The sequence below is a fragment of the Hyperolius riggenbachi genome, chromosome 8 (assembly GCF_040937935.1).
Source record: "Hyperolius riggenbachi isolate aHypRig1 chromosome 8, aHypRig1.pri, whole genome shotgun sequence".
Taxonomy (NCBI): Eukaryota; Metazoa; Chordata; class Amphibia; order Anura; family Hyperoliidae; genus Hyperolius; species Hyperolius riggenbachi.
In genome coordinates, this window is record NC_090653.1 from 74,101,233 (window position 1) to 74,127,960 (window position 26,728).

The following is a 26,728-nucleotide window of genomic DNA, read 5'->3' on the forward strand; positions in this document are numbered from 1 at the left end:
AGAATTGTGGATCGCAAACTTCCCAGGAGCACAACAGAGGGAGGACAGCGAGGAAACAGACTTACTTGGCGGAAGCCCTAGGTAAGTAATGATCCTTTCCTTCCTTGCATCTCAGGCTCACATTAAGGTTTGCCCTCCCTGCACATAAACAATGAATTATGTGGAAGTTCCCTACATCTATAGCTTATTCAGCTAACTTAAAAAAACTCATAATACGTTCTGAGCCATTGATCAAGAACAAGCATGCGGTTCAGGTGTTCTGATTCTGATAACTTCATGCTTGTTCCAAGTGTGTGACAAAACAAAAAAAGTTCACCATGACAACTGGGCCACTGGCATTTCTTTCTTTCTTTTTTTTTTTTAAATATTAGCTACTGTGGTCTTTATGATCTCTCATTACAAATATGCTTTTCAGGCTAATGATTTATAGCAGTTATTTGTTATAAGCAATTTGTTGCTGAAATTACTACTGACAATATAAGTATACAGAATGTAGATGTATATCGCTTTGAAGTAGTGATTTATAGCTAATAATAGAAACCAAGTGGGCGGTGTCTACTGCCAGTGATTCAGCAGAGAATCTATAGGGATTGGGAATAACTGATGTATGTTGATGGTGATCGGAGCATAGCTGGTGGCGACTGGTCACTGGGAGCACAGCAGCATCATCCGTGTGACACATCTTATACAATCTATGATGCTTCTGTCTTAAAGCCAAAACCAAGTATAGAAATCTGAGCCAAAGTGGAGCTGCTGCCTTTATTCCAAGAGTTTTTATTCTACCTTAAAGAGGAACTTTAACCAAGGATTGAACTTCATCCCAATCAATAGCAGATACCCCCTTTCCCACGAGAAATCTTTACCTTTTCTCAAATAGATCCTCAGTTACGTCTGTCTGGCTGGGAAGCAGTAGATTTGGGCGCATGAGACAAGTGGACAAAAAGGGCGCCCCATTCACTTCCATTATAAATATCGTTTAATTGGCGCTGAACAGGGGAAAAAAGGCGCCGGAGATTATTAACGTTTTAACAAACGGCGCCCGGAGATTTTTAAGGATTTATAACGGCGCCCGGAGATTTTTAAGGATTTATAACTATGTTTGTGATGATTTAAGTTTACAAAATGAGCCCGTGACGAATAACGTTTATGAAGATACTAAATCACTATTTCTAAAACATTATTATCCACCCAAAAAAATTTTTACATTTTTTTCTTTACATTTTTTATTTATTAATGTCTGTAAAACATTATTATCCATAGGGGTTTTTAGGTTTAGGCACCAACAGGGGGGTCTTAGGTTTAGGCACCAACTGGGGGGTCTTAGGTTTAGGCACCAACAGGGGGGTCTTAGGTTTAGGCACCAACAGGGGGGTCTTAGGTTTAGGCACCAACTGGGGGGTCTTAGGTTTAGGCACCAACAGGGGGGGTCTTAGGTTTAGGCACCAACAGGGGGGTCTTAGGTTTAGGCACCAACAGGGGGGTCTTAGGTTTAGGCACCAACAGGGGGGTCTTAGGTTTAGGCACCAACAGGGGGGTCTTAGGTTTAGGCACCAACTGGGGGGTCTTAGGTTTAGGCACCAACTGGGGGGTCTTAGGTTTAGGCACCAACAGGGGGTCTAGGGGTTAGGGATAGGTACAGGGAGGGTTTTTAATAAACGTAAATATAAGTTTCACTTTACAAACAGGGAAGATTAACGTTTTAAGAATTGCCGATCTCATACACATTATTTAGTGATTTATAAATTCTTAAAACACTATTTATAAACGAAATTCTACACAATATTTCTATAAACGATATTTCTATTTATCGTTTATACCACGCGCCCTTTTTTCCCGACGCCCTTTTCGTACGTACGCGTCTGGCTGACATTGTGTTGAGACCCCTCCCACAGCGTGATGTCATGACCATGGTGCTAGCAGTTTGCTATCTGTGAACCTCATTGCATTGAGGGAATTGTCCTAACGCGTACATCAAAAAAGGGCGTCTGGAAAAAAGGGCGCGTGGTGTAAACGATAAGCAGTATTATCGTTTATGGAAATATTGTGTAGAATTTCGTTTACAAATAGTGTTTTAAGGATTTATAAATCATTAAATAATGTGTATGAGATCGGCAATTCTTAAAACGTTAATTTTCCCTGTTTCTAAACTGAAACTTATATTTACGTTTGTTAAAAACCCTCCCTGTACCTATCCCTAACCCCTAGACCCCCTGTTGGTGCCTAAACCTAAGACCCCCCTGTTTGTGCCTAAACCTAAGACCCCCCTGTTGGTGCCTAAACCTAAGACCCCCCTGGTGGTGCCTAAACCTAAGACCCCCCTGGTGGTGCCTAAACCTAAGACCCCCCTGTTAGTGCCTAAACCTAAGACCCCCCTGTTGGTGCCTAAACCTAAGACCCCCCTGTTGGTGCCTAAACCTAAGACCCCCCCTGGTGGTGCCTAAACCTAAGACCCCCCCTGGTGGTGCCTAAACCTAAGACCTCCCTGGTGGTGCCTAAACCTAAGACCCCCCTCGTGGTGCCTAAACCTAAGACCCCCTATGGATAATAATGTTTTACAAACATTAATAAATAAAAAATGTAAAAAAAAAAATGTAAATAATTTTTTTTGGGGTGGATAATAAGGTTTTAGAAAGGTTTTAGAAATAGTGATTTAGTATCTTTATAAACGTTATTCGTCACAGGCTCATTTTGTAAAGTTAAATCATCACAAACATAGTTATAAAACCCTAAAAATCTCCGAGAGCCGTTTGTAAAACGTTAATAATCTCCGGCGCCTTTTTTTCCCTGTTCGGCGCCCATTAAACGATATTTATAATGGGAGTGAATGGGGCGCCCTTTTTGTCCACTTGTCTCATGCGCCCAAATCTCCTGCTTCCGTCCTAACTGCCAAGCACGCAATCTCCCCCTGCGCATAGAACTCTCAGTAACGAACAATATCTCCTGGCAGAACTAAAGATTATCATCACCAGTGATACATTCAGAATGTAAATCAGAGAGAGGAAAGATTTTACAATGGGCAAACACTGATTAAATCTATAAATGAATTTTGTAAAAAATAAGCAATTGTATTCATTATGTTTTTTCACTACAGTTCCCCTTTTAGCCATGTACGTGCCAATCCAATTCTGGGCATAACCCAGTGGTGCTTGGTGAATAAAATTATTCTGATTCGGAATTGCTGCCTAAAAAGCAATTTTACTATGAGATTATAACAACAATACTGAATATCTAGGAAAAGAAAGCATTAACTGATGCTTGGTAGAAATATGCAATCAATCATTTACTGTGTTGGTCCAGAATAGGGATGCTCATTCGGATTCCGCGGAAATGCAATTTCCGAAATTCCAATCGGAAATTGCATTTCCGCATTGGAATGCAGAAATCGGTAATGCAAGTGTGGTAGGCGGATTTTCGCCGGAAATCGCGGAAATTTCCGCCGGAAATCGCGGAAATTCCACCTGACTTTAACATTGATTTTCTCAAAAACGATAAGGTCTTTTTGAAAACTTTTTTTTGCATCTTGTTCACAAGATTCAGTTTAATAATGGTGTTTCTAGAACTTACGGGAATGAAACTGGTAAAGATAGAGGCGCCAAAATAGGATAAAATGGTTAAAAACTGTTTAAAAAAGGAGGAGGTGGGTGGATCCACTGTCCTCACTAAAAAGACCAGGCTAAATCAAGCCGTAAATAATACAAAAAGACATTTATTGATCTCCAAATACAGTGCAACGCGTTTCACGGGCGAACATCCCGCTTCATCAGGCAATTGAGGTAGGAGAAACACTAAAAGGGAAGAAAGAAAACAAAAAGGAAAAACAATGCTAGGAGGAACTCAAAGACTTTCACAACAATTCATCATATTGCTTTTATAAGAATTCGTAGTAGATTCTGTTTAAATCTGTGAAAACTGAGCAAACTGAGCAGGTTGTCCCAATATCTATGAGTGTGTCACTATACAGCTGCACCTCTGCATGACCCTTATGTCATTATAGTGTGCAATGCCCATCCCCCGCTATGGTGGACAGTATTAGTCTGTGCAATGGATCAAAATAAACACAATTAGACACAATGTCAGTCATGCACGGCGGCATGTAGAATTAATAGTGCAAAACCAGTAGCACTTACCACATGTGGGTCAGTGAAGAGCTAGAGCGCCTCTGTAGAACGGGGACGCTCCCATCTGGTAGCTTTTATCCAGTAACTGTCAGCTGAATCTCCCGCCGCGCGGGTCAGGGGACCGGAAGCGGACGTGACGCATGGGTCGCATCATGCGTCGCAAGTACGCCTGGCCTTAACAAAAGATAGGGCCGCAGAACATGACAGATGAGTCGCATCTGTTTGACGCAATACGCATAAAGCGCATGCGTCATGACGCCAATGCCTCATAATGGGGAATGTCAGCGTGTGTGTGGCTGGGTGGCGGCGCGTGCGTATTAGTCAGAGGAAGCGCCTCTACCTCCATGTTTGATAAGGGCAAAAGTGCCCTACTAGCTGTGAACCCCCAGCGTGATTAAGAGTGATATAGAGACGATGTCTCTAATACAAAAATTGATACTAATGGGGCAACTTACAATATCTAGCTGGGAATAAATTCGGAATGATGTGGTTTAATCATCTAGGGCCTATATCGCTGTAAGGTCCTATTAGGAATAGCTGTGTTGCTATTAGTCTGGTTATACTGTCACCTAGTGGTTAGAGACTATATTCGTCATGACGCATGCGCTTTATGCGTATTGCGTCAAACAGATGCGACTCATCTGTCATGTTCTGCGGCCCTATCTTTTGTTAAGGCCAGGCGTACTTGCGACGCATGATGCGACCCATGCGTCACGTCCGCTTCCGGTCCCCTGACCCGCGCGGCGGGAGATTCAGCTGACAGTTACTGGATAAAAGCTACCAGATGGGAGCGTCCCCGTTCTACAGAGGCGCTCTAGCTCTTCACTGACCCACATGTGGTAAGTGCTACTGGTTTTGCACTATTAATTCTACATGCCGCCGTGCATGACTGACATTGTGTCTAATTGTGTTTATTTTGATCCATTGCACAGACTAATACTGTCCACCATAGCGGGGGATGGGCATTGCACACTATAATGACATAAGGGTCATGCAGAGGTGCAGCTGTATAGTGACACACTCATAGATATTGGGACAACCTGCTCAGTTTGCTCAGTTTTCAAAGATTTAAACAGAATCTACTACGGATTCTTATAAAAGCGATATGATGAATTGTTGTGAAAGTCTTTGAGTTCCTCCTAGCATTGTTTTTCCTTTTTGTTTTCTTTCTTCCCTTTTAGTGTTTCTCCTACCTCAATTGCCTGATGAAGCGGGATGCTCGCCCGTGAAACGCGTTGCACTGTATTTGGAGATCAATAAATGTTTTTTTGTATTATTTACGGCTTGATTTAGCCTGGTCTTTTTAGTGAGGACAGTGGATCCACCCACCTCCTCCTTTTTTAAACAGTTTTTAACCATTTTATCCTATTTTGGCGCCTCTATCTTTACCAGTTTCATTCATATCTTGTCCACCCTAGGTGGAGGGGTGTTTCCCCATATTTCTTTTCTATAGAGAGCGACTTTTTATACCTGAGTGGGGTCAGGTAAAAATTCTCCCCACCTGCCATTTCAGTGGTCGCCTGCGTGGTGACCCACACTTGTGAGTATATTCTCATATAAATATTTTTCCACATTGGCTGAACATACTGCACCAGATTTGGCTCTCGGTTTTTTGTCTTTCAAGCTAGAACTTACGGGGGCTTTGCTATTAACCGCTAAAGTCGGCCCATTTTTACTATAATGTAAAATGCAGAAAATCTGCATCTGCCTATTTTCTGCTTTTTATATTACAGTAAAACTTTAGCGGTTAATAGCAAAGCCCCCGTAAGTCCTATAAACACCAAATTTTCCGGTTTTATTAAACAGAACCTTCTGAACAAGATGCAAAATCGATGTTAAAGTCGGGCGGAATTTCCGCGATTTCCGGCGGAAATTCCGCATTGGAATGCGGAAATTGGTAGCGGAAAGCGGAATCGGTAATTGGCAATGGCGGAATGCGGATTTACCGCGGAATTGGAAATTGGCATTTCTGACCATCCCTAGTACAGAAAAACTTGGGGATACTACCCACTTTTCATGCATTAGAGTAGGGATGTCAAACCGGTCCTTCAAGGGCCAAGATCCTCACATTTTTGGTACAGATTAAATGAATTGTTGGGTCTGAATAAGGAAAGGTGTGGTCTATCAGGTAGAACATTCCTCTCTTTCTCAGTCCATCCTAAACACCGGCATGGCTCTGGCCCTCCAGGCCTGGAGTTTGACACCTATGCATTACAGGCAGATTAAGTAAAGTTCACATATATGAACATATGGGTAAAGAGAATATGCCCGATTTCATTATTTAATTGGATTGTGTTTGAATTCCACAGAGTGAATTTGGAACACCCGAATACTCCAGATTACCACTCTTCAGCACCCAACAAGCAGAGAGGGTCAGAAGGAGTTTAGTGACTCGCATGCCACATTGCATTTCATGTAATTCTGATAACTCCTCTTTCCAAAGCAGCAGGAGGAAGTATCAGAGTCACATGAGACGCAACATGACACACACGTCAGTGAGCTACTCCTGACCCTGTCCGCTTGTTCAGTGCTGAACTGCGGTAACCTGGACTACGGTGTTCGGAATTGGCTATACTGAAATCAAGCACGAACACTATTTCAGGGCTCATCATATAAGAAAAAACATGCAAAAGCATCTTGCCAGCACCTCACACAAATGAAGGACCTGCGCACAATGTATGATTAAAAAGGTGAAAAAAAGGTGAAAATGAACAAGGGATGGCATTCCAAGCAACCACTCAGACTATTGCGCCTTTCACACAGGCAAGTGACAGGCATTGAATTTGTCGCCTGTTAGCTGCTCTCTAGCTCCTGCTGGGAGCTTGATAGCACTCAGTACCAGCGCTAGACTGGCGGCCTCTCCCGTGGAGTCAGATCTGAGTGTGGCCGTAGCTGTGCTCAGACATGACACGTTGCGGTCCTCTTCCCCCTGTAACATCACCACATGTCAGCATTGCAATTAGGCAAAAGTGCAGTTCAGCCTCCCCACTGAAAGCGGCCTTAGTGCACAAAGAGGTTTCGAGGGTGGCCAAACTTAATCCACTACTCTTCCATTTTCCAGCTTCCTGATAGTTCATCTAGTTGATTGAAGAAGTCTGTAGGCAATCACAGGATGGTGCAAAGGAAGGGAGCTGCAGGAGTGAGCCCAATGACCAATACAACATTCCACCAACATTCTGGATCCTCCTACAGCTCAGTCACAGATGAGTAAGTATAACATTCCCACACATCTCCAGTCATGAGGCTGGAGCTGAATGGAACTGCTCATACTTTTTAATTAAAAACATTTGCCAAGTCTGTTGCTGAGTATCAGAAGTGTTCGTAGCATGGTATTGGGTGTGGCATGTCTTGGGCGGGGTTTGGGTTCAAGTTTTCTGTGCTGTTGGGTTTGAAGATTCAACATTGTTTAACTGATGCTTCAATTAACTTTACAGGTAAAAGAGGAGGAAATGAAAGCGAACCTGAGGTAAAAAGAAACTGATGACATAAACAATTGGATCTGTCCTCCTACTACTGAAAATAACTTTTATTTTAGATAGCCAATGGTTTTATTTTATATTTAAACATTAGCAAAGTAGATTAAACATTTAATTATCTCTGCTCAATGGCAGTCTATTAAGAGTCCCAGAGTTAAAAATACATCAACCATTGATCTTTTTCTATCTCTCCTCTGCCTTCAGAAGTTGTATTCTGTCAGGAAAACCTTTATGGTTGTAATTTTCTTATCAGTGATGTTTACTATATTCCTGACAAAGTACCGATGAGAGAGAAGCTGTCACTTCCATGCCTGAAAATTAACTTTCAGAGAGAGAGAAAAAAAAAGAGAAACTGCCTGGTTATGAATAGGTTTTGCACTATACATACATGAATCTCATTTCAAATGTCGCCTCGGTTACAATGAAACATTAGTTTTCCTCCTATCCTCAATTCTAAATTAAACAAATACGTTTAATCCCTGAAATATTTTGTTTTCTGAGCAGATACAACTGGCTGTCAGCCTCCATAATGATGACACGTTACAGCACTGGTGAGTAACCTTTCAGGTCTTTGACATAAGCTGCTCGGGGTCCACATAGGCTAAATATCACTGTTCTGTGACTGACTGTAACTTCTCATGCTACACGTCCTCCGGAAACAAACATCCTGTCTGACAATGACATTAATTCTTTTAACAGCAAGTCCTGAACAAAGGCCCAGAACACCTAGCCAGCAGGATTCTAATCCTCGCCTCCCCTCAGGGCCTGATTCTGTCCGACTGCTTTGCTCATAGTACTAATCTCTGGCCAATGTCTGTGATTACTATTCATACAGCTGCCATTTTCTTCTTGACCACTCACACATGACAGCCCTTGGCCCAGAGAAGAGAGATGCTGAGGCAAGAAGTATCTAGGGTGTCTCTATGGCAACCCCCAAAAGATGGCACACTGGCTTCTACAAACGCATTATTTCTATAAATTACAGATGTGTTTATTGCAGAAAGACTATCATTATAAATTATTACATTCCGAGAAAAAATTACAGCAGGAATCCCCTAATAGCAGTGTCAGAATCATTTTAGATGACGTTCACAGAGAGCCCATATTGTATATGTTCATTTTAATGAGGCACGGAGCAAACTGATTGTATACATTCTATTCAATCTGTATAAAGGACAGGTATTGATGCTGCCCCATAGTAAATGTATGATCTCTTATTCTGACTTCCTCTAGATCCAGAATTCAATGTAACTGTTTAGGCAGCAGAGCGGTTCTTGTTTTTGTGAGCCAATGCTGGGTTAGATCTTTGTAATCTTAATAGGTGGTAAGGTATACCTTATCAATTCAGCAGTGTTTCTTGCTGTCACTAAGGGCCCTTTCCACCAACTGCGCTCTGGTTCAATTATTGGAGCACTTTTTTTTTGCCAGTCACAAGGGGCACCAAAATGAATTGCCTTCAACCCCCTAAAGTGCTTTCAGCAGCGATTTATGCTTTCTAGGAATCACTGGGGATTCCAAAAATCACTATGCCGATAAAAGTGCACGGTGGTGAGCTCACTGAAGCCATTGCGATTTGGCCAAATTGCTCTGCCCGCACCATTTTGAGAACGATTGCGCTTCAATGTTGCAACAAAATCTCTTTTAAATTGCTATACATTACGATTTAAATTGCAATTGCTAGTACTAAAATAAAATTGCTACAAAAAACAATGATTCGCTGATGAAATCATTTTACAAAAAGCTAGCGAAAAACCCTAAACGATTGCGCCTGTGATTAGCGAGATGTAATGGGTTACAGGATCGATCTTGTCAAATATCCCAATCGCTCTGCCTGCAGCAGGTTTATGATTGTGATTCAATGTTAAGTATAGGATTGCAGCAAAATCACTTTGAAATTGCTGTACAAAAGTGATTTTACAGTTATTTTACTACTCGAAACACCAGAAAAAAATTAAGTAAATTGCAAACGCTTTTGCAATAGCTAGCACTAAAATAAAATCGGTAGAAAAAAGTTGGGAAACGCTTTTGAAATCACTTTACAAAATGCTAGCAAAAAAACTAAGGCTTCTTTTCACATCTGAGAACGCGTGCAGGAGCCATTCTCCTGCACGCGTTATGGCCTGTGGCGTGTCGTCGAGATGTGTAACTGTAGTTATTCATTCACCCGAAGGGAAAATGCAGACTCCGGACAACTAAAAGTTCCTGGGTGCGTCGAACCGCAACGCACCAAAACGCAGCATCGGATGTGAAAGCTAAAATGAAAGTCTATGGACTTTCATTTTACCTTGGTTAATGCAAAGTATTGACTTTGCATTAAAAAAAACACAGAAAACAGGGTCCGTTGTGAAAGAGCCCTAAGCGATAGCAATTTGCTATTGCAAGTGGGTCCAGGACCTGTACTCTGGAGGTTGTCAAACATGGATGCAAGTTAGACTGCAGAGTTGACAACCTGGCCCAACTCTCTTACCTCATGTGATTGATACCTCATCTTGGCATCAGTGCAGAGGCTAGTTTATTATGTAACCGGGCGATGGATTATGCCTAGAAGTGCATTGCCCGAGTGGGCGCCTTGGCCTACAACCAAGTAGCCTGTGTACAAGGATTCAACTTAATGTCCCTACCATAGTCTAAGGCCAAATTCATAGCTCCCAAACGTCCCTCTTTTGGAGGGACTGTCCCTCTTTGGGAGCCCCATCCCTCTGTCCCTCTTTCCTCCTCATTTGTCCCTCTTTCAGGACTTTATCGCTCTTTCTATGTAAATATATATATTTCTCTACTAAAAAAATGTGGTTGATTGACTCTAAACTTTAGTCCCATCTTTCAAATTGATATATTTCTAATTTTAAAATGTTAATTTGAAGGAAAATGAACCAGGATAGAAAGGACCAGTGTGGTTTGAATGATAAAACATTTTTCTTATGAAATCTTTAAGGTATTCGCGACTAGGGGTGTGACGGGGGTGTGATCAGGGGTGTGGCAGGGGCGTGGCTTAAGTCCCTCTTTCTCATCTCAAAAAGTTGGGGGTATGCAGTTTGGGGGAAACCAATTATGTGTTGGGAATTTGGGAGGAAAACTTGTTCAACAAAGGAAGAAAAAAAACACACCATGCACTGTCCTGGCTGGGCCTGGGACTGCAGCGCTGCGCCAATCTGCCGTCCTTTTCTAATATAGTTCACAGAAGAAGGAAATAATGCAGGGGTGTAACTACAGGGGAGAAGCACTTGCAACTACTGAGGGGCCCAGAGCTGTAAGGTGGCCCCAGCTACTACCTTCACTCCGTGATAAATGGGACTATACTTCAGATCAGGTGTTTTTGTGGCTACACTTGTTATGGGTGTGAAGATTATGATGGCAATGCTTGTTTTAGGATTATCACCCCTTGCAGGATGGGTCCCCAGGCTCTAATGGTCACCAGGAGTAGGCAAGGAAAGGGGTGTGAACACTGGGGGTTAGAGATGGCCCAGCTTTGGAGAACTCATGGACAAGCATATGATCAGTATGATCAGCTGACAGATTTGTAAGCCTCTGATTTGCTGATATGACTTCCTGGTTTAACACATGATCATGACCAGCAAATCAGAGTCTTACAAATCTATCAGCTGATCAAACTGATCATGTGCTTCTCCATGAGTTCTCCAAGGCTGGGCCATCTCTATTGGGGGTGCCCCATCAACGTTTTGCTGGGTTGTCCTATGATTTCTAGTTACACCTCTGTTATAATGTACTTAGTAGCATTCCTATTAGAAATGTACAGGCATTTGTGTCTTTGATGCAGTGGGCCTGCTGATAGGATAGAGCTGGACATGATCACAGTGAAAGGGTTACTTTTAAAGCTGCCTCAGTTAGCATTAGAGCAGATTTACAGATTACATTACAGCAGTGTTAGCAATATTGTCATTTTCAGAGGATAATGTTACTGCATGGTTACGATTTCCGTAGATTCAGAAGAGATGGGCTAAGCATAGAACAGCAAAATGTCATTTAAAGGCTAAATCCACCCAAAACCTGATATTGCACTTTTGTTTGTTGGAAAGATGAATCAGACACCAGCTTCACTTCCAGCACTCAGTGGGGTTCAGTGGAAAAATGACTTATACAGTCACTTGTCATATAAAAAGGTTTCATTATTGTTGGGCTGGCCTGCTACTGTACTGCAAAGCAATAGAGATCACTCACTATTTGCAAGCATAACATAGTTTAAAAGGATGTAAGCAAACCCCTCATTCCAGTTCCCTTATCTACCTCTCTCATTAGCTCCCAACTGCCCCTCTTCCGGAGGGACAGTCCCTCTTTGGGAGCCCTGTCCCTCTGTCCCTCTTTCCTCCTCATTCGTCCCTCTTTCAGGACTTTGTCACTCTTTATATATATATATATATATATATATATATATATATATATTTATATATATTTCTCTACTAAAAAATGTGTTTGATTGACACTAAACTTTATTCCCATCCTTTAAATTGATATATTACTAATTTTAAAATGTTAATATGAAGGAAAATGAACCAGGATAGAAAGGACCAGTGTGGTTTGAATTATAAAACAACATATTTTTCTTATGAAATCTTTATGGTATGCGTGACTAGGGGTGTGACGGGGTGTGGCAGAGGCGTTGCTTAAGTATCCCTCTTTCTCATCTGAAAAAGTTGGGAGGGATGCCTCTCTGTACTTTCACCTTTGCCAGCAGAATCAACTTTAAAGGGAAACTTAAAGAGACTCTGAAGCGAGAATAAATCTCGCTTCAGAGCTCATAGTTAGCAGGGGCATGTGTGCCCCTGCTAAAACGCCGCTATCGCGCGGCTAAACGGGGGTCCCTTACCCCCCGAAATCCCCTCCGTGCAGCCGGGGATCTCTTCCGGATTGAGGCAGGGCTAACCGCCGCAGCCCTGCCCCACGCGCGTCTGTCAGCGCGTATTTCTGCCTCTCCCCCGCCCCTCTCAGTCTTCCTTCACTGAGAGGGGCGGGGGAGAGGCGGCAATGCGCCGCTGATAGACGTGACTAGAGGCAGGGCTGCAGCCATTAGCCCTGCCTCTAGGAGCAGCAAAAACTACGACCAATTTGGTCGTTGATTTTGGGGGGGGGGGGGGGGTTGGGGGTGAAGGGACCCCCATTTGGCCAGGCCTGCACAAGAGCAGAAAGCCTGCCTACTCCCTGTAAGCGAAAGTGAAACTAGCTGGCAGCAGGGGACCGGAGGCTCCGTGAGTGACTGCGAGGGCACGGGACGGCTGCAGGGGGCTGGTAGAAGCCCCAGGCAAGTAAAAATGATTATTTTTATTCCCAGCTTAAGTGTCCCTTTAAGGTAGACATAGATTCTCCCCATTGATTCCCAGAAGATTTGATTAGATCCTGGCATATTAGATATTTAATCGAATCTGCCAGAAATCTATGCCTTAATGTGTCAGATTGATTGTAATTTAAATTGATCTTCATCAGGGCCGGTTCTAGACAGGCACATATGAGGGGGCAGACAGAAATTTGCAGGGGGCGCAAAAAACACCTGCGCCGCGCGGCGCCCCCAAAAATGGGCGTGGTCATACAGACCGTGGGCGTGGTCATGGGTGGGGCCAAATATACATGAACTTAGCAGCGTTGTAACCTAAAGATAAAGGGCCTGACCAACAAAATGTTGGGTGGAGCCTCCTATCCTTTAATTAGATTATTTACTATTAGTATAGGCATAGAGTAAAAATGCATACACACGTTCAGTTTTGATTTGCCAATCACTGACCAATTTTACCACCCCCATCTAGTATGAGGGCCAACAGACTTCAAATACTATGAGCTGAGCTCTCATAATACCTAGAAGAGTAAAATTGGCCAATCAAAATGGATGTGTGTACCAGGCTTTACAGCTAATACTGTACATACAATACAGATGGTTTACAATCAGTAAAGGTACAGAATAACAACTTACATAGTACATACTGGAGGTAGCAGAGATCAGAACATGCTACAGCTAGTTTACTATCAGCACAGGCACAGAGTAACAGTTTATACTGTACATACTGGAGGTAGGGTAGAAATGAACAACACACGGGGGTTAGAAATGAAGGGCACACACTACAGTGAGTTAACGTTGAGTTTAGGTACAGAGTAACAGCTAATGCTGTACATACTGGAGGTAGCAGAGATCAGTATACACTGCAGCTAGTTTACCATCTGTACAGGCACACAGTAACAGCTAATGCTGTGCATACTGGAGGTAGCAGAGATCAGTACACACTGCAGCTAGTTTACCATCAGTACAGGCACACAGTAACCGCTAATGCTGTACATACTGGAGGTAGCAGAGATCAGTACACACTGCAGCTAATTTACCATTAGTACAGGCACACAGTAACCGCTAATGCTGTACATACTGGAGGTAGCAGAGATCAGTACACACTGCAGCTAATTTACTATCAGCACAGGCACAGAGTAACAGCTTATACTGTACATACTGGAGGTAGGGGTAGAAATGAACAACACACGAGGGTTAGAAATGAAGGGCACACACTACAGTGAGTTAACATTGAGTTTAGGTACAGAGTAACAGCTAATGCTGTACATACTAGAGGTAGCAGAGATCAGTACACACTGCAGCTAGTTTACCATCAGTACAGACACACAGTAACAGCTAATGCTGTGCATATTGGAGGTAGCAGAGATCAGTACACACTGCAGCTAGTTTACCATCAGTACAGGCACACAGTAATAGCTAATGCTGTACATACTGGAGGTAGCAGAGATCAGCACACACTGCAGCTAGATTACTATCAGTACAGGCACAGAGGAACAGCTTACACTGTACATAATGGAGGCAGCAGAGATCTCACACTGCAGCTAGTTTACTGTCAGTACAGGCACAGAATATAAGCTTTAGCAGGGACTATATCACTACTTTTCCTGGGGCAAATCAGATTAAGAAAGGTACATACTTACCTGCCTTGATTACCTTAATTAATCAACTATTCTAGTGGCAGGCTGGTATTGATCGGTCGATTCACATGAGAGGCTTGTGGTGAGGCTTGTGGTGATTCTAGTAGAGGGTAGATAGTGATTAATATATTTTAGTGGTAAGCAAGTAGTGAAAGGTAGGCAGCAGGAGACAAATAACAGTAATAACTAGATGCTGGCAAATATTGGGTGACAGGCATGCAGTAGGTGATAGGGAGCAGTGGAAGTAACATAGTGTGCCAAGTTCCAATGGGGTACATAAAAAAAAAGGGCTAGGGCTTACGGTACACAAATTAAACTGTTCTCCTCTGAGGACAGTCAGTGACCTGGCTATGTAGTTTGTAAAGTGCTGCAGAAGATGTCAGTGCTATATAAATACATATTAATAATATGGTAGGACAGTACACTATGACTATGGTAGGATTAGATTGTGAGCTCCTCTGAGGACAGTCAGTGACATAGCTACGTATTCTGTAATGCGCTGCAGAAGATGTCAGTGCTATGTAAATACATAATAATATGGTAGGGCATTATACTATGACTATGGTAGGATTAGATTGTGAGCTTCCTACACACACACTACACACACACTAGGACACAGAGAGAGGCACAGACATGGGCACAGATAGAGGCACACAACACACACTGCACTGTAAACATAACACTACATACACACTTTGTTCACTATGAGCACGAGAGAGAGAGAGAGAGAGAGAGAGAGAGAGAGAGAGAGAGAGAGAGAGAGAGAGAGAGAGAGAGAGAGAGAGAGAGAGAGGAGAGAGAGAGAGAGAGAGAGAGAGAGAGAGAGAGAGGAGAGAGGAGAGAGAGAGAGAGAGAGAGAGAGAGAGAGAGAGAGAGAGAGAGAGAGAGAGAGAGAGAGAGAGAGAGAGAGAGAGAGAGAGAGAGAGAGAGAGAGAGAGAGAAAAAAAAAAATAACAAGATAGACAGAATCCAGACCACCTCCCCTGACGTGCAGTCCTCATAACTCTGCTGGCCAGCTGCCGCTGCATCCTCCAAGTTCCTAGCTGTGAGAACATTCAGTGTTCTCCCCCTCATCAGTCAGTCTTGCTTCATCGCTCCTCAGTCTTCAGAGTGGTGAAGTGCCAGGTGTCTGCAGCCCTTTGATCTCCTCGGCACACTTCTGCTCTGCTGCTCCCCAGCCCCAGCGAGACCGCGCTGAATTCAAAACCAGCTGGGAGGAGGAGTTTAAGCGGGCCAAATCTGAGGAAGGTGACAGGAAGAAGGGGCGGAGTAGCTTGGCACTGCGCTGTGCGTACCCCAGCCACTGTACAGCAACTCAGCAAGGGGGGAGAGCAGAGAGCGGCAGCGTCATAACGACGTGCCTGCCGCTCACTACAGTCTACACTGCGTTCCATGGACCAGGAAGCAGCGGCAGAGCGGCTGATAGATTTGAGGGGGCAAGAAGTCTATTTGAGGGGGCTCTGCCCCCTCTTGCCCCCCCCTAAAGCCGGCCCTGATCTTCATCCTCATTGAGAATCAATTGAAATGATTGATTTGACCAGATAGAATATCTGCACTGACTGGGGTTGGGGCAAGAAAGGTGGTAGATCAATGACCTATAGTGTTGCAATGCTTTGACGAATAACAACGTGCTGGCAACTTCTGAAATCGCAGAAGTCTGCAATTCTATTGAGATTCCCAGAGCGCATCGCATTGGTCCGGCAATTCGCACGCACTACTAAAGTGTAGGTGTTTACTACAGTACTAGGTATTTGTAGAGAAAGACACAGGGAAAGACACCAGTGTCTTGTGTATATGTACAGCTGGTAAATGCAAAGTAGACAATTTGGGTGCCCGCTAGTGGCAGAAGTTTGGGCACTTCCTATTGAAATATTGGCATTGAGAGGCAAATCCGTGCCCGCTATTACGCCTCAATGCCCATATCCCTATAAGCACCCTGAGAAAGTATGTTTTACTTTTTGTTGCTGGCAGGGGGAAGTTAAGGTTTGGGTGGGGAGTGGTTACGGTTAGGCATCAGGTCGGAAGTTTGGGGGGGGGGCGGGGAGTTTAGTGTTAGGCGTAGGATTTTTATATGGGGTGTATGGTTAGTGTTAGGCGTCTGGTAGGGTGTTTGTGAGGGAGGACAGTTAGGGTTAGGTGTCTGGGTGGGGTGGGGGGTTCTGTGTGAGAGTAAGCTTAGGGTTTAGCTAGAGCAAAATATTGGTATTTAATACCGATATTTTACACATTAATAGTGTAAAAAATATGGGCGCCCAGTAATCCCTATAGTAAAATATCTGTATTTAATACCAGTATCTTACTATAGGGATTACTGGGCACCCACATTTCCATGCACCTTTTTTTGATGTACGCAGCTGGGAAGCACGCGTGCAAAATACGCATTCAGAGGTGGTCTCAAATCTATTCAGGGGCAAAATGAGCAATGTCTGATAATGATATTAATGACTAGGGTTGTTCAGGACTGATGTTGCCAATTTGCCAAGTTTTTTTTCTATTTTAAAGACAATTTACATATAAAACACTCGCCTTCCCTTATTGTTGTCTTTGGATCACCCTTCCTAAATAAGCCAGCGAGTCCTGTTATCAGGCAGTGACATTGTGCCTGCGTTACGATGTAAACCAACAATGTCTATCTATAAGATAGATTATATTCATGTTTAGAATGGGCTCAAATGCTCCAATTTTCAGTTGAGACACAGACATCATTTCCGAGGCCTGCCAATGCATCTTCCCTGCTTTCTCAGCTGCTGCCAGTTTCCACCCAGTTAGATATTTTTATCCGATTGCCAAATATAACGAGATATGAAATGTCCTTATCAGGGGAGGCCGTGGTGCAGCACCAGCTTTATGAGCCACAACTGACATTCGAAATTCACCCAAAGGAAGTTTTATGAGGCCTTAAATTGTAGGTCACGGGTGGAAGCCTCTTTAAATTGTTCATAAAATATTTTGTCAGTTTTGTGAGAACAATGGTGACTGTTAGGTGATTACTCTTCATCTTCTTCACAGACAAAAGGAGAGATAAGTTGTGTTTGTGCTAGAGTAGTACACCTGTTCTATAAATGTTCGGAAGTGTCGGGCTGGATGCTGTACAGGCCCCTAGAGGTAACAGATTCTACGCCTATTTCTCTGCCAGGGAAAAGCCACTCATTTAGGGCACAGAGAGAAGTAAAAACCCCAAAAGATTCTAAGACACTTCTATGCTATCTAGAATAAAGAATTCCCTCAGCAGGCTGACCATTGTAGATAAGTAATCTGTCCATCATGCCATTTCTGAAATGACTAAATAATCAGCTTCTTCTTTGTGAGATTAAAGTGAACCTCAAGACTAAAAATCTACTCAGCAGCACTGAAAAGGCTTGGTGTTTCTTTAACAGTTTCACAGCATCAGAACTTTGTTTTCCTTACCCAAGCCTCATTTTTAGCTGCACAGAAGCTAAGCTCCGCCCCATCAAAGAAATCTGCCTGGGCATTTTTTCCCGATGCGGTGCAAGGCATGATGGGATTTCTGATGTTGTTCTCCTTCTGCTGTTTTGGCACAAATTGGGTTTTTTAAAACTCTGAATTTGAGATTAAGCCTAGCGCGCGCAGCTGGGAGGGATGATCAGGACACAGGACAGTTGGAACTGTGTCTCATGCTCCCTGTCACCTCCTTTCAACCAAAAAGATGGCTGCCCTCATGAAATCACAAATATTTGCCTGTTCTTTTAAAACAGGGTGGGTAAGAGATTATATTACCTATCTATTTTAATTAACATAACTAATGTAACTTAATGACAGTATGTTTGTTTTGGCTGAAGTTCAAAGGTTACAATCATTTCCCTTGAAATGGCATGTGAGCAGATCATGTGACTCTTCTCAAAGCAATTTTCCCTTCAGATCGTTCGATAATTTTCAGCATATCCAATCTGTTTGCAATTGAGAATGGAATCGATTTTGTGCAGTGCTGATCTCAAAATGAATCCTTTCTTGATCAGAATAATGATCAGACCTGTAGAAAATTATTGGAAGATGGGAAATTTTGTAATCTGATGGTAAAACTGCATTATGTGTACCAGGCATTACCCTATTTGTGCCATAAATCTGCTATATATACATTGTTACATGAACCATCTAGCAATTTAAAGTTATAAGCTAATGGCTGCTACTATAACATTCAATTAAGGTTTAAACCCAGCCGGATCCACACTATAAGTGCTTTTGTGAGTGCTTGCATTTGATTAGCGCTTGCTGTGCACTTGTCAAAAAACGCTCCCATTTACTTTCATTAAAATTGCGGTAAAAATCGCCGCAATTGCATACGGTTTTTCGCTACTCAAACACAAGCGCTCACAAAAACGCTTATAGTGTGGATCCGGCCTCAGCGGTTTTTCCCAGCATTTTGAAACCTGTCTTCCATTCACTTGAATGGGAATTGCGGTGAAATCTCAGCAACATCGATGTGATTTTTCAAACAATTTTGCCATGATTTTACTGTAATTCTCATTCAAGTGAATGGGAGAGCGTTTTCAAAACGCTGGCAAAAAACACTGTTTTTGGGGTTGAGCCCTTACAGATTGTTTATAGGACTTCCCAGAATTATCATCTCTTGGTGGCATTGACTCAGGATGCGCCAGAAGTCTTTGTACATTTCCTGGAGTGGCCCTGCCTTTCTATATATATTGAGTATGATCCATCAACAATTCCAGACCAAGGTTACTTTAGAGTACTTTCTGGTGTGCAGCATAGCATTGCAGATACGGTTGTTTAACACAGTTTGTTAAAATATATGCAATGTGTATGATTATTCTGATACAAACTGATTTTTTGGTAAGCAAAAGTGGCGCATTATTTTAGGCCTCTTTCACAGTGGGACGTTAAAGTCGCATGTTATAAAAAATTATAACGCAGAGTAACGCGACATTCACAGTGCACACATTGCGTTGTGTGTAACGTGTAGCAATATTTAGAAAGTGCTGCATGCTGAGCGTTTAGCAATACATTTGCTGCGTTGTGTGTTGCACATGCTCAGCAATGTTTTGTTTTGTTTTTTTAAATGTAACGCATGCGCCATTTTCGTTCCATCAGTATGCGAAGAAAACGGCGCACCAAGAGACACAACGCAGTGCAAAATAACGTCCAATTTCATAACCTACATGTGCTGTGTTAGGGGCACGTTGTGCGACTTTAACGTTGCATCAAACGCAACATCCTACTGTGAAAGAGGCCTTAAAGCCTGATTCCAGAAAATTGTGTTTTTATCATTTCCACCTGTCCACTCACACACCCCAAAGCCCCTTTATAATCAGAGTGAGGGGTTTTTCTTGAACTACAAGGTTTTGTGACATGTAGACAAGTAGACTCTGAAGTAGATAAGAAAACAGGCTGTTTGCTCTGCACTCCTCCACCCCTCTCCCCCCGTAACAGAAATCCCAGCACCGCAACCGAACATGCTAATCCTCCTGGCAAATTACTGCCACATTCTTAGTGGTCACATTATCAAGACGGACTGTTTTTTAGCTGCGACAACCACAATCTACTTTAATAGCAGCCAAGGGAGGGGAAGTTGGTGCATGTGCCAGTCCCCCACTATCAGGCGCAGTAAATAGTCAGGACACTATAAAGCTTGGGAGGGAAACTTGTATTCCCTCCTAAGCGCAGTATTGGGGTGTGGTGGAGAAGGGGGGAATATATGGGTAAAAGGGTTGAGCAGTGGCATAGCTAAGGAGCTTCAGGCCCCAGTGCGATTCTTACAGTGGGCTCCCCAAGCACTCTATACATAACAATTCATATGGCGCAACAAAACCTGCCAAAGACATGCGCAGTATAAGAGGTGTAAGCAGGGGAAAGGAACAGTTTGTTAATGATTACTACTATTCAAAGCATATATAACAACAACAAATACGATTTGTAAAGCGCTTTTCTCCTGTATGATTTAAAGCGCATAAGCATGGCACAGACCAATAATTGGTTGATTGGCAAATTGTGGTACAGAGGAAGAACTCTATAAGTCCATAAATGTAGAAGTGATCATTACCAGCATAGCACCATTGAGGGCCCTTTCACACCGGTGCGGTGTGGTATTTCTACCGCACCCAACCGGCGTGCAATGAAAGTCTATGAAGATTTTCACGTTACGACACGACGGAAGTGGCTTTTTGCTGCATCCCTGTTGCATGTCCTGAATTACGTTAATGTGTCTTCTGCGGCAAGCTATGACGGTCTGCATCGGCCTGAAAGTCATGTTAGTCTATGGCAAGGTGGGGATTTTTTAAAAATTACTGTTGCGGTGCACATGCGTGGAAGCGTATTTTTACAATACACTTCCCTGCACTTCCGCATACCCCAAAGCAGGAAGTGCCTGCATGCGCATGTCACTTCCTGCCTGGCCCAATGCCAGATGGGGAATACCGCATACTAACGTGGTGCTCCCTGAAGGCCTGTTTCTGGCGGTGTGGCGGAAGCAACGTACCGCATCGCTGCCACCAGTTTACAGTGTAAAACCGGTCTGAACCTTTATAAATACAATAAATAAATAAGAGCTAATACTGTGGTTGAGTGAGGGCTCGTAGTGGACCCCTCTGGTCTAAGGGGCCTGGTGCAGCTGCAACCTCTGCATCCCCTATAGCTACGCCACTGGGGGTGAGGTGGTTAGGAAGAGTTTTTGGCCATTGGCTTTATCAAATCGATATGCGCTTGCAAAGGTAGATTCATGTACAAGATGGATGCGTCTTTACTTCTAACTTTAAAGGGGAACTTCAGCCTAAACATACTGTCATTAAATTACATTAGTTATGCTAATTAAACTAGATAGGTAATATAATCTCTTACCCACCCTGTTTTAAAAGAACAGGCAAATGTTTGTGATTTCATGGGGGCAGCCATCTTTTTGGTTGAAAGGAGGTGACGGAGCATGAGACACAGTTCCAACTGTCCTGATCACCCCTCCCAGCTGTGCGCACTAGGCTTTAAATCTCAAATTTGTGCCAAAACAGCAGAAGGAGATTAGAACATCAGAAATCCCATCATGCTTTGCACAGCATCAGGGGAAAAATGCCCAGGCAGTTTTCTTCTGTGCAGCTAAAAATGAGGCTTGGGTAAGAAAAACAAAGTTCTGATACTGTGAAACTGTTAAAGAAACACCAAGCCTTTTCAGTGGTGCCGAGCAGATTTTTAATCTGGAGGTTCACTTTAAGCATACAGAAAGTGGTTAGAAGCCGACTATCAGATGTAAAATAAATAAATAAATGAGATAATGTGGTAACAAACTATTGAAATACTTTCAAAAATCAAACAACTATTATATTTCTGTAAGAGAAACAACAATGGCCAACAATTCTGAAGACTACAAGACACAGAATAGGGTGTTTTATTATTGCTGGCTCCCTACATATAACATGATTATATGCGAGACTGACTATGATTTCTATTATTCTCCCAAACTGTGAGCAAAAACCTCGGTATTATACTACGGCAATCGTCAATGACCAATTTTTTTTTGCCGCGTTACCCGAGGAACAAAAAAATAAATCATTATCAGAAAATATTTTTCTCCCATTTTCCCGTAATTTAATTCTTTTTGTTACGCCTCCATTTTGACCCCGACGTGCAATCCATTGTGCGCGATATGATTCTGCATAGATGAAAGTCATTACAAAGTTGGTATCATTTCTCCAGGACCGCTCCAGCGAGATTCAATTTCTTTTTTTGTCTGGAAATATCAGAGTGACGGAACGGCGGAAAAACTGGCAAGAAACGTACATTAGCCTTGAAAATTATACATCAAGATGGCAGATTTTCCACCAGGCGAGTTGAAATCACTGCAAAGTGCACGAAGACGGACGGACTTACTCGGCAACAACACAAACACACTTTCAGGACCAGGGACAGCTCAGCCAATCAATTATGGCCCCATCCATTCGGCCCTATTCTGTCAAAAGCTGCTGAACCGTTTATCGCTGCTTCAAACTTTAGATTTCCCCGTAGAGCCTAATGCGATGTTTTAGCTAAAAAATAGAAATGTAACAATACCACCATCTTGGCACAAAGTGGATATGACAGTATTCTCTTCACAAGGTGCTAGTAGTGATCAGTGTAAATTAAACTCAGAAACAGATGAATTCTCTCATCATTGACTAGGATAATGAGTTTGCATTGTATAGATCGTTAAAACAGTACTCTTGTCAAAACTCTTTTACAGTATTAGTTTGGAATGCAGCGGAGGAAGTTTAGGCATCTGTCAGATTTAGTTGCTGTCTGTGTACCCAAAGGAGAGATTTCTACCCGCTTCTTGTTTGTGTGAAATGCAGGCCTCTGCTGTGAGTGAAAGTTCTGTACGCACATGGACTGCCGATTAGGGATGATCAATGAGAGGCAAATACTTCTGAAATTATGCAAATTTTTATGCAAATACTGTATATGCAGCTTGAAAAATGGACCAATCAATTTAAACCTGGGTTTAAATTGATTGGTCCATTTTCAAACTGCATATATTTGCATAAATTTGCATCAACTTGGAAGAATTTGCATATCTCTGATCATTCCTACTGTCTATGACTGACCAAAGCAAAGTTTTGGAACAAAGTCCGCCATAAAATGCAAGTTTTGCTTTAAAGCTTAAAATGTTACTCTGTATCTTTAACCTTTTGGGGACCGGCAGCCTAACCCTCTTTAAGGACTAGGGCATTTTACCTGTGTGTGTGTGTGGGGGGGGGGGGGGGGGCATTTGAGGGGTCGGGCAGCCGGATCCCCAGTTTAAATAGCTAGGTATCAGTGTCCCCAGTATAGCCATGTGTCCCCAGTACAGCCGGCAGCCTTTACTCACCTCCCTTGGGTCCTGCGATGAGCAGCTCTGAGACTTTCAGTTCCGGGTCGTGGCTGATGTTATCAAGCCGGGACCTGCATGCAGGCCAGAGCGGAGGTGAGCAATGATCGTCGGGGGAACGTCAGGAAGGTGAGTGGATCCTCTTCTTCCCCGACGACTGCAGCTGCTCTGTAGGGATCACTACGAACCGGCGGCGATCGTAGTGATCAGGAGCCAATCGCTCCTGATCACTGAGGGAAGATGTCAGCAGTCATGTGACAGCTTAATCTCCTCTCTCGGGTGCGCATGTTCGTGGCAGGAAGAATCGAAAATGAAGCATTCACGAGAACGTTGAATCTACGTCCAGTCAGAGTGGCAGCACCACCTGCTGGATGTGGATTCACAATGCGTCGGTCCGCATTTGGTTGAAGGACAATTCTATGTACAGACAGTCCCTTCCCCTACTTACAAACTACCCGAGTTGCAATATTTCAGGGATGTTTCAGAGAGGCTCCTCTGCAAGGATGAAAATGAGCGCATGGAGTGCGCATCATCTAGAACAGGTGAGCCGCTACACTGCAGGGGCCCTGGGGACCAAAATAAATGGGGAGGTGGGCCAGGGACATAGCTACAATTCATAGGCCCCCAATGCAAAACTTTGATGGTTCCCCCCAATGATCACACCCCTTCCCTTGTCTCCCCTTGATGCCGTTCACGGCTATTTGGCCCATCTCACAAGGGCTGTAAAACAAGTGTGGCCATCATGATCTTCACACCGTAACAAGAGAAGCCCCAAAAACACCTGATCTGAGGTATAATCCCCTGTATTGGAGAGAGGGAAGGTTAGAGGTTTTGGCCCCATAACAGCTCTGGGCCTTCCCGAGATTGCAGGTGCTGCTCCCCTGTAGTTAAAACCTTTAGGGGGGGGGGGGGGCACTGGAGCAATTGCCCAGGATGCCCCTATGGTACAGCAGGCTGCAACTGGAGGATAACTTCACAACCAGCTAAATGAAATGAAGTTATAATTGTTACATTGGGAGGGGGCCTGCAAAAACATGGTTGGAGGACAGTAGAAGCTATGATACCAGTATTTGACTGGGATGGTGTAAAACATTCACGGAAATTCATGCTGTACCGCAGTGCGCTAAAACGAATGATTCTGAGCTGTCAAAGCCAATTCTACACGTACATCCGGAGAGCTGCCAGGCCTGGCACTGGAGCAACTGGGGAAATGCTCGGAAATTAATGTGAACTTTATTCATTTATTAGCTTTATTTTACACATTTATACAGTGCGGACACATTTTCTGCCGCGTTTTACAAAGAACATTGAATAAATGGAATAATTACCATCAGGGGTCAGTGCGAAGTGGAACGGATTATCAGAAGTGCACTTACAAATGCATTTATCATTTAAAGTATGCCCATATTCACACATCTATAAATGAACATTACCACATTAGAGCCGGCACCATAAGGTGCCAAAACGTACCTTCTGTTCTACTCTTATGTTAAAACTGTAACTATCTATGGTATGGTGAAATCCAAAAGTATGGACATGATCTGAAAAACAAATAATCTAAATACACTGTGCATAGGTCTCAGGAAGTGATGCTGAACCTAACATTGAGTCCAGGTCTCGTGAACCTTCACAAATAGGGTATTTTTCGCCAACAGACTGTTCAGAGCTATGAGGCTGCAGTGCCAGTTATCTGTATCTGGAAATCCCAGAGAATTAAAGGCCAAACAGATAAACTACTTTCATGCATAAGCACAGTGGGATACAATGTTGACATAAAACATTCAATAAAAATGTGTTTTCCTACTTTTTATTATACAGACAGTTATCATATTTGCTTTTGTGCACAAGTAATATTGCCTGTCTACAAATTATAAATTCCCAAAGTACAGTTTATCTGCTCTGGAAGCTAGGGCATTTTATTGCATAGCTATTTTATTTATATATTACAATCTATCTAGTGATCACTTCTCAGCGCTTTCTGCTTCTCAGCTCTGTTTCAGCAGTTTGCAAATGTTTGCTAAAGGTATCGGACAAAGGATTGTAAACAAAAGATATTGTTATCACCTCTTCGGATGTGGCCAGAAGCTGCCCACTAAAGCAAGGAGCTTTCCACTGAAGAACAAAGTGCTGTGTTTAAGGCCTGGTGCACACCAGAGGAGTTTTTCTGAGAGGTGAGTTTTTGAAACCTACTGCTAATGTTAACCTATGTAACCTCTAGCGTTTGGGGAGCTTTTCTGGTGTGTCTCAGCCCCAACTGTTTGAATGCTGTTCTGTTACAAATTTGTTTTTGTGGTAGTAGATTTTATGCTGTAAATAATCTTTTTAGAGCAAATAGGAAATGCTGAGTTTCATACCACTTTAAGGTATTCATATATATTTTGTTCCCTTCAAGGGATATTTCACTTTTGTTGAGAAAAGGGCAGCACTTCATGGCAGGGGCGTAGCAATCACCCCTACAGGGGTTTTCAGCCTTGGGGGGGCCTGGTCCCAGCAAATCTGGGGCTCCCGCCACCCGCTCGTATGCATTAACGAAGGGTGGGGGGAGAACTGAGCACCTGCCTGCTTGTTTGAGATATATATATACATATACATACACAGGAAGACAAGAGAAGAGGTGATTTCTCTTCACAGGAAGGGCAATGGCTATAAGAAGATTGCAAATATGTTAAACATACCAAGAGACACCATGGGAAGCATCATTCGCAAATTCAAGACAAAGGGAACTGTTGAAATACTACCTGGTCGTGGCAGAAAGAAGATTCTGGCTTCGACTGCTGTGCGCTACCTGAAGCGTAAAGTGGAGAAAAGAACCCCGTGTGACTGCTGAGGAACAGAAGAAAGATTTGTCAGATGCAGGTACTGAAGTTTCAGCTCAGACAATAAGGTGTGTAATGAAGGCCTCCATGCCAGAACTCCCAGGTGCAAGCCCTTGCTGTCTCCAAAGAATACGAAGAGTCGACTGCAGTATGCCAAAAGTCATGTGGACAAAACACAAAAGTTTTGGGATAGTGTTCTGTGGACTGATGAAACAAAATAAGAATGGTTTGGGCGCATGGATCAACGCTATGTTTGGAGGAGGAAGAACAAGGCCTATGAAGAAAAGAACACCTTGCCTACTTTGAAGCATGGCGGGGGGTCAATCATGCTTTGGAGCGGTTTTGCTTCTGCAGGTACAGGGAAGCTTCAGAGCTTCAGAGTGTGCAAGGTACCATGAATTCTCTTCAGTACCAGGAGATATTGGATGAAAATGTGTGATGCAGTCCGTCACAAAACTGAGGCTTGGGAGATGTTGGACCTTTCAACAGGACAATGATCCCAAGCATACCTCCAAGTCCACTAGAGCATGGTTGCAGATTAAAGGCTGGAACATTTTTGAGTAGCCATCGCAGTCACCAGACTTAAATCAGATT

At 43.1% G+C, this 26,728-nt stretch overlaps 1 protein-coding gene and 1 long non-coding RNA gene across 10 annotated transcripts in view; one reads left to right on the forward strand and one right to left on the reverse strand.

Moving 5' to 3' along the window:
* Nucleotides 1–25,483, forward strand: LOC137528931 (uncharacterized). Its single transcript, XR_011023500.1, has 5 exons — nt 1–81; nt 7,180–7,325; nt 7,553–7,584; nt 8,099–8,145; nt 25,308–25,483. It is a non-coding gene; the product is annotated as an uncharacterized lncRNA (long non-coding RNA).
* LOC137528929 (leucine-rich repeat and fibronectin type III domain-containing protein 1-like protein) overlaps nt 1–26,728 on the reverse strand; it is an 874,345-nt gene that overhangs the window by 245,843 nt on the left and 601,774 nt on the right. For 6 of the 9 annotated variants that reach the window (XM_068250703.1, XM_068250706.1, XM_068250707.1 and 3 more), the window contains one exon: nt 14,519–14,615. The exons of 1 other annotated variant lie outside the window; for it this stretch is intronic. The gene's annotated coding sequence lies outside the window, so the exon portion shown is untranslated. Of the gene's footprint in view, nt 1–14,518; nt 14,616–15,493; nt 15,706–26,728 lie in introns of those variants that run through there. 2 more of the 9 variants (XM_068250712.1, XM_068250705.1) reach the window with 2 other exon arrangements.